At 41.6% G+C, this 9,125-nt stretch overlaps 1 non-coding gene across 1 annotated transcript; it reads right to left on the reverse strand.

Moving 5' to 3' along the window:
- Positions 1 to 4: 4 nt before the first annotated feature.
- On the reverse strand, positions 5 to 134 carry LOC115870736. Its single transcript, XR_004046872.1, has one exon. It is a non-coding gene; the product is annotated as a small Cajal body-specific RNA 24 (non-coding RNA).
- Between the last annotated feature and the right edge of the window lie 8,991 nt (positions 135 to 9,125).

The raw sequence follows: 9,125 nt of genomic DNA on the forward strand, positions 1-9,125 counted from the left end.
TTTTTGGTGTCAGTAGTGGAACGATCCACCCTTTTTACTTGCCAAGGGTGAACAGAAAGCTACTATATTTCTCTAGGACATTTATAAAGAGTTATCTTCACCTGGAGAAGAAACGGAGTAAGAATAAATGTCCACTCTCATTTTGTTTTTAAAGCCACAAAATAAAATAAAAATTAAACATAGATATTTTTTCCGTAAAACCAAAAGTTGGTGATCCTAAGGTTTTCCCCTTCTTCAACTTTATAAACTGTTCATATCTTTGAAATCCCCGAACCCATAGTGCCCGCCTTCTCAGTCTTTCTACATCTCGTTTGTTTTGGGACCCTCCTCTCGCTATAACTTCTCAGGGATGAAGCTGCTGGGCTGAGCTCCCCCAGGTCGGAGTTGGTACTGTATTCAACAAATTCCCTATTTCCTAGGGCCCACAGCCAAAATAGCATGTAACATCATACTCCCCAAATATTTGTAGAGCTTCTGCATCTTGTGGAAAAGATTTTTTCCCTTTATGGTTTTTTTTTTTGAGAAGCACTTGTGAAATACGCATGTCTATCAGTGGGATTTATCTTCCTGAACTGGGAAGATACCCTCTGCCAGTCATAAATGACCTCTCCTCCCCATAGACTCAAGCTTCATTCAAAAGCACTCTCTCTCCAGAGCTGCTAAATTTGGCAACCCACATTCTCCACTCCATATGCTATATCCTTAGGGGATTTGACATACATTGTCCATAATGGTTTCTGCTTAGGATGTCTGGAAAAGTAGATATTATGGTCACCGGATGGTCATTAAAGGGAATTTAAAAACATCCATTAAAGTGTTCAGTTGTGAGAGTCTTCAGGTTGGACGGATTGTTATGAAAGGAATAGCTCTATGTCTGTCATCTGCCTAGAGCATCGCCCCAAAAGTCAGGCTTGTCTCACTTGATCAACCCGATTTGGTTTTCCCCTTGGAAAGAGACATTCACAGAACAAGGCATGCACAAAGACCACAGCAGATCGATAATGAATTGTCACTAAAAGCGGACCTTCTCCCATTCCACGCTGTGGTTCCGCACCGGGCCATCACTGTCTCAAACAGCCACCCTTTTGTCATTAATTACATCAGCTCCACTTTTGTTATGTCTTGTTGGAAAAGAGGGAAGAGAAAGTTTCCACGATTTCTCTTCTGGACGGTGAAATGCAGCAGCTGCTGTGTTATGCAAACATTCATTCATATCTTAGAATCTCTGGTCAGTTTCTGAGTAGATTTTAAAATATTTTTCGGCATGGTTCCATTAGTTTGCCCCGAACTGGTTAGCGTTCGCTGTTGCCCTCTCTCCTTGGCCATTGTGGCCTGTCTCTTTGTCTCCTTACCTGGCTTTCATTTTCAAGAGCAAGGAAAATATCCCAACAGTTTCCCAGCTTGGCAATACAAAAAATTTTTGTGAGGAATTTTCCCCCTTTTGGTAAATTCTAATGTTCCCCACCCCCCTTCTTTGTGTTTTTCGAAAAAGTTTCTTCTCTGCTGGGCCTGGTGGCTGCTCTGGAGTGTGTCCCTGGGACCCTCGTCCTAGTGCATTTGCTCGGGACGGACTTGTTCCTGAAGCAGCTATCCATGGATGGTCTCCTAGGGATAACCATCGTCGTAAGGATTCATCTCATTTGAACAATATTTTGTGAGGTTTAGGAGTTCTTACCCAACCTCATGTCATGTCACCATCACAAGGTTCTGCGGGCAAAGATGTTTTCCAATCTTGCTGATGAGGAAGACGGGCCCTCAGCGGTACGTGAAGGCCCCCTGGTGGCTTAGGGAGCAAGCTCTGGGTTGCTACCTGCAAGGTCAGCAGTGGAAACACCAGCCGCCCCTCAGAAGAAAGATGAGCCCGTTTGCTTCCCTACAGATTTACAACCCCAGGACCCCAAAGGGCAGCACTACTGTGTCTCAAAGGGTCACTGTGAGTCGGAATATAATACAAGGTATGTGCGTGTGGAGGAGTAGGTGACTACTCCAGGAAACGCAATACAAATGTTAAAAATAAATTTGCAAAAGGTAAAATTTGTGTAAAAACTCACAAGCTTTGGGGTTTGTTTGTTTTTTACAAGTTTTATTTGCAATTCACAATCTTAGTGGAGGAATTGGAGGATATCTGGTTTGTAAGTCAAGCTCCCCAAAGCAGGATATTGGGGACTGGTTTTGTAAGTGCAGACACACCAGAATGGAAAAGTTATAATGACAAATTTTGGAATGACTATGGGGCATTTTCTTTTCTGCTTTGGGATTAGGGGGAAATTTGGAACTAGGTTCAACAGAGTAGGCACATCCTACTTGGTAAGCATAGGTTTCCATTTCTGAGAGAGATGAATAATGTAGGTTCTAGCTTTTGGGAAGGTCAGGCACTTACCGGAAATAGAAACTAGTTAGGTTCCATTTGACTGAAGTGGGCCTTAAGGTCCGTGACTTCAGTTTCCAAATCCAAACTAACACATCGAGTAAAACTGAGTAGAACTGTCCCATGGTGCTTCCCAGTCTTGACACGAGCGGAAAGACTCATCTCTCTCCCATGGAGTGGATGGTGGGTTTGAAAGTAGATCCAAACTGTTGAGCTTGTTTCTCATAGTCCATTGTGCAATGTACTACACCACCTGGTCGAGGCCCACTATAATCAGGTTACACTAATAAATGGTAGGATATGAATAAGAAAACTGTTTTTCTGCCTTCTGTGTTTCCCCCCCAAGTCTTTCCTGGGCCTATTTTTCTTCAACTATAAAATGGGGGGAAAATCCTAACTGAAAGTTGTTTGGGGAAAAAAAAGTAAGAATTTGGCCCAAACATTCAGAAGAGTGCCTGGCATATATTAAGCAGTTAATAAATGTGCATGATTATACTTTGTCATATAAATAGAACAGATAATTTGGCAGAATAACATGCAAATATAGCTGCTGTCTTTCTGTGTGTATAAGGTATAATAATAAATGACATTTATGACTATCCATTTACCAACATGTGCATATTGGAAATTTATGTTTCACTCGAGCATTATAGCACCAACAGCGCTCCTCCCCAGAACCCAGATCCCATGAATATGACCCACCAAGGCCGAGTTTCCTCTACCACAAACCCGTGAATCCACACACAGTCTGTTGCAGTGTGAAGAGTTGAGTCAGGATTCACCGCATGTCTCATGATGTGGGCAAACTATTTCCTCTCTGTGTTTTAGTTTTCCTCTCTGCAAAATGGGGTCCAACATTATGCTATGAGTTTGTCAGCGTGTGTGTTGTCATGATGCCGACAGCTCTGCCACCAGTACTGCTAGTACCAGCAGAGTCATCCCCAGTGGACAGGTTTTAGTTGAAGTTCCAGACGAAAGCCCACTGGGGTCTGGAGAAAGAGCCCTAGAGACTTCAGAAATTTTGCACCTGCTTACAACAGAACATTGCCCAACGTGCTTGCTTTGGACCAAACCAAAGTGATTCCAAACCAACTTTGCTGCCATCAAGTCGATTCCAGCTCATAGGAACCAAATAGGACAGAGTAGAACTGCCCCTGGGGGTGTCTGACATTGGGAAACTTTATGAGAGGAGAAAGGCTCATCTTCCTCCCATGGATTGGCTGGTGCATGTAAATCACCAAACTTTCAACGAGCGGCCCATTGCTTACCAAACTTCACCACCAGGACTCCTACGTTTACCCCCAGCAAGGTTATAAAAGAACCCAAAATGAAGCCCACTCCGGGGCAGGTACTGCCAGGACACGAGAGACCACACAATGGCAGACGAAAGGTAGGAGGAGAGAGACCACACCCTGTTGTGGGGATGGCAGCTGAGGAGTCCTGGGAAGGACAGACAGACTCAAAGATTAAAAATACCATAAGAAAACAAGTCAGTGTTAAACAACTGCCCCAGAGAACGTGTAGCCACCTTACAAAACTGCCTGGGACAATTTTCTTTTGTCCTTAGGGACCACCGGAGGCAGGCTCTGGCCAACAGGGGTATGCAGGCAGGGCCTTTTTGACGTTAAATCCAGCTCATTGGTTATGACGTGAAAATTGATGTTTTGAATTATAAATTGAACTTTCTGATTTATGAAGACTATTATCTAAGTGTAACTTGTGAGGTCATAGACTAGCCCAAGACTTTATCCAAACAGAGAAAGGAGTAGTTCCACTGAACAGAAAGAAGTAAAGGAAGAAAGAGACAAAAATAAAGTTAGTCTGTCATTCTATCCCCTGGCTTCTGATGGAGTTCAATTAGGTAAGGAAGCATGACTATAGGACGTTATCCATAAGTAGTTGCTTTTTGTTGTTGTTGTTCACTCTACAGACCTATTTTCTTATCGGTACATTTTTAAAAAATTGAATTTAAAAGACTGAAAATATTCATTCCTTGAATCTCTGTCACCCAGTATAGAATAAATGGATAATGTGGTGGTTCAGGCAACGGTCCACTTGGCTAGGCTGTCATTCTCTGTGGTTTGGCAGTAATTGGACTGGTTGCAATTCCATAATGTCACATAATATAGTCACCTTCCATTTTGTGACCTTTAATGAGCAGCCAATCAATTGAAAAGCTCATCAGTGGAAAGTTAAACATTTTCCATGGGTGTGTAGTCTACATCAGTATATTCATAGATGTTCCAGAGAAACTCGCTCTCTCTATCTGGCACCCAATCCATCATTCTCTGGCCTCCAGGACTTGGGATGCGAGCCAGAAACCTGACGCCTGACCTACAGATTGTGGGATGTGCCCGTTCTGTAACTGCCTGTGCAGGCAACCTGTCATAGGACTTGCAGGTTTGGGCTTCAGCAACCCCTGAGACTATGTGAGTCAAGAGTAGCCACCAGCCAATTGCCTAATTCATAGATTTGGGACTTGCCAATCTCGACAACTATAAATCTTTCTCTTTATTTAAAAAAAATCTATATACACTGTAATAGTTTTTCTCCTCCGGAGACTCTAGCCTAAAAGAGATAGTCATCAAATTTCTGTGCAATTTTTTCTGCTAGTAAATAACTCATTGCCTCATGAAATTATCTGAAGCCCTACAGTTGATAAATAGTATGTTATTATTCTGAAACAAAATCTCTATCCATACAACACCCATCCATTTGTTCATGTTTTATCCCCAGAGGAATTCAGACTTTAACTAATATCCTGTGGTTTTACTTTTTCTTTTTTCTTTCTTCCTTCTTTGTAATAACAGATGACAGTTATCGCTTTCCCTGGTTTCTGTTTTCAGCCTAAATGTTGCTATTTATTTTCAACTCTTTTTCATATAATATACTTATTGTTTAAACCTCCCTTTGCTGCTGGTTATTAGTTTGTGAATGTCCCTCTCCTGAACTGAATACCAGGACCAAATGTGCCTGAGATCCAAATCAGTGGCCTTTGAGTTGACTCCGACTCATGGTAACCCAGGTGCCTCAGTGAGCGGTGCTCCACAGGGTGTTAATGACTGGCCTTTTGGGCCATTCTTCCAAAGCCCCATTGGTTTTCACTTCTGTTTTTTTAATTTATAGCTGAACACATGAACCAGGGACTGGTGGCAAAGTGGATAAGCACATAGGAATCTCAGCCCATAACTCTTGACAGGAGTAGAAAGCCTCATCTTTCTCCCACAGATCTGCTGGTAGTTTCCAACTGCTGACCTCTCAGTTAGCAGGCCTGTGCTTATCCACTGTGCCACCTGTCCCTGGTTCATGGGTAGGGGCAAAATCGTTTGCTCCTTGGGCAGATTGTACAGGACTACCACCTTCCATGGTGCAGGCAAGCCCTGTGAGAAACGCTGACTGCTCAACCAGGGGCTGCTCTGACTCTCAGTCTCAGACGAAGTGGACACTTTTCCTTCTGTTTCGCAGCAAAGTTGCTGAAATGAAGCAGTCTGCACAGTATATTTCTCCCTGTTCCAGACTTTACCCTCCCCTCCTGTCTGTGCCCAGCTTGGCTAATGTATTAATGTTTCTTTGAATGCCTCCAAATAACCATCGATGATCCCTTTGTGTGGAAACCGGTCACTAGATGCAGGCTACGTGACAGGCGTGTATTTAAACCCGTCTCGAATAAAGTTCTGAACCTTGCTGTGTCTATTGCTTCAGGAGTCCCCCATGCCTCAACTCTATCTTATCTTTCTTATCATCTATAATGTGTCTCATTGCAACTCATGCCCCTCTCAAACCCGTTCAATTTATAAGATAAGAAGTGGTCTCACTAACCGTACAAGTTTATTTTTTGGTTTGGTGCCTAAGCAAGAACCCTGATGGTATAGTGGATCGCACATTGGGCTGCAAGTCACAAGGTCGGAAATTCAAGCCCCCCAGCCACTCTGAAGGAGCAAGATGAGGCTTTCTGGCCCTGTAAAGATTTACAACCTCAAAAATCCAAAGAAAAGTTCCACTATGTCCTAATGGGGTCACTGTTTGTCAACCTTGACTCAACGGCATTGCATTTTTGAGTGAGTGCCCAGGGGAAAACAACCTCAAAACAACAACAACAACAAAACCCCTACCCCGTGGGGTTTCTAAGACTGTCATCTTATCCAGAGAGATGGTTACATCTGCCTCTGTTGGAGTGACCTGTGGGTGTGAATCACTGACCCTTCCGTTAGCAACGGAGCCCTCATCACTGTTCCACCACTTAGCAGTCATACAGCATTCAGAGTAGGTTTGTGATCAGCTCAAACACTGCACATTAGTATTTTATGTAATACACACTCAAATTGGGTCTTCTTCATCTGTACTTATAGTATTGGTTATCTAAAAACTGGGAAGGGGGTTGACCTTTGTTATCCTCTATTTTGTTGGTTTTACTAGAATCTTCCAGGGTTTTAAAAATATTTGAAATCTCTCTTCTAAGTCAAAAATACTGATTTTTTTTCAAAAATACTATGTTGTTTTTGTACTCTAGGTTTCCATATCCCATAGTTTATAGGTATACTTTTAATCATCCTCACTTAAGCCACCTACAAAAGATTTGAACAGGACAATATTCTTCAATAAGTAACTCTAGCTATGACATCCTTTTGCACATTGAGTGATTTGCATTAATATATAAACCCCAAAGTAGAATAAGATATGCACATTTTCATTTTTTTACATACTCTTAAAATGCATATTCTTTATATAAGTTAAGTACAAATAATCTGCTTACAGTAAACTTTCCTCCTATGAGGGAGAGGGAGGGAAATCCCTGTGTATACAGACTATGTAGAAAATGAGCCATGGAATGCTACACACTACAATGCACCCAAGGTCCCGCATTGGTGAAACAAGCTGTAAGTTCCTGATCACACTGGATTGTAGTGCGACTTTGTCTCTGGTTCAGAATTACTTTTGCTCACATTTTTTGCTTTCATCATGCTTTTGTGACCTAGATTCTATGCTTTTTAGTAAAATTTATTTTCTTTAAAAAAATAAGGCCAGAATTACTTCCTGTGCTTATAGCCAAGAGAACATTGCTACTACTTTAAACTCTTGCTTCTACGTCTTTCTCCAACAATTTCTGAACAAGATTTCAGTCTTGGGCGACATGCATATAATGGGTACATGATCCTGAAAATGGAATGATGGCAGTGTCAAAAGAGACCCACTCAGTTCTTTGAATATCTTTGATTCCTCTGCAGCATTGCAAGAGTTCTTTACTTTCTTTATTTATACTCTTAGTTTAATTGCAATATTTATTTCTACAAAAGCAAAAAAAAAAAAAGACATAGAAACAAGATATCAATGACAGCACTAAAATTGGCAAATGACAGTGATCCACACTTGGAAGACAGCTGCTTTGTATAAACTGCCATATTATTTTTCAGAGTGGCTGCACCAAATTGCAGTCCTACTAGCAGTGAATGAGAGTCCCCCCTCCACATCCTTGCCAGCATGTTATTTTCTGTCTTATTGAGCTCTTTGGTTATTACAGAGGGGAGATGGTGTCTCCTTTTTGCTTTCATTTGCACCTCTCTATTGGCTAATGATTGCAAACATTTCTTCATGTGTTTGTTGGCTGCCTTAAGGTCCTCAATGGAGTATCTGTTCTTCTCTTCATTTTCTTTTCTGTTCATATTTTAATTGGACTGCCTAGATTTTGTTGTTGAGGAGTTGAAGTTTTCTATTCTTTTTTTTTTTGCTTTTAAAAAGAGCTGCATATACATCATCACAATCAATTCTAATGTATCCTCCTCCCTCCCACATTCATTATTTGTTCCTCAGTTCCCCTCAACATCCCGCACCCAATCCCTGATAAACCGTTGCATCAGTTATTGTCTCTATGCATCCAATCCTTCTGTGTTTAGTAAACTGGTAAACATATCAGAAACAATAAAAACTAAACCTAAACTATTTAACCTTTTTGTGATGGTTAATCTGATATACCATTTTGATGAAAATAAGGTGTCCAGGTTCTTGGCCAAACACATTCTAGATGTTGCAATAACAACATTCACATCTCATTAACATTTAAATTAGTTGACTGGAGCCAAACTAAATGCACTATCATCAAGTAGGTACCTGTCAGTCCGGGTAGACTAGAGAAACAAATCCATAGAAACTCATATGTTTATAAGACAGAGTTTTATATAAAGAATAATTATACATTAAGAAAGCATCTCAACCCAGTCCAGTCCAAGTCCATAAGTCCAATATTAGCCCAATATTAGTCTGATACCAATCTATAAAGTCCTCTTCAGAGTCACGAAACACATGCAATGGTGCTGAATGCAGGATGATCACAGGTCAGAGGGTAGAAAGTCTTTGGATCTAGTGGCATTTTAAGCATCTCAGCACTGGGAGGGGTTTCTGCATCAGGGTGGGTCCATGTGTCTTGTCAGCTGCAATGTCTCCCAAGGAGTGTCTCCTGCCTCTAAGGAGGAAAATACAGGAGTTCCCAGAATTCTCAGGAGAGGGCCACGCCCACCCAGAGTCCTCATTGGCTATGACCTGATTGACAGATTTAGACTCCACACTCTCAAGTCCCAAATTGACACCAGATTATGTAACTATCACAGGATCCACTCACAGTGACCCTATAGGATAGAGTAGACGTGCTCTAGGCTGTTTCCAAGGCTGTATATTTTTTCAGAGGCACACTGCCTTGTCTTTCTTCTACAGAGCGATTTCAATCACTGACCTTGTGGTTAGCAGAGGTTTCTTAGATGACTTA

Source organism: Echinops telfairi, unplaced genomic scaffold (assembly GCF_000313985.2).
Source record: "Echinops telfairi isolate 266 unplaced genomic scaffold, ASM31398v2 ScPeMD7_2;HRSCAF=8, whole genome shotgun sequence".
Lineage (NCBI taxonomy): Eukaryota > Metazoa > Chordata > Mammalia > Afrosoricida > Tenrecidae > Echinops > Echinops telfairi.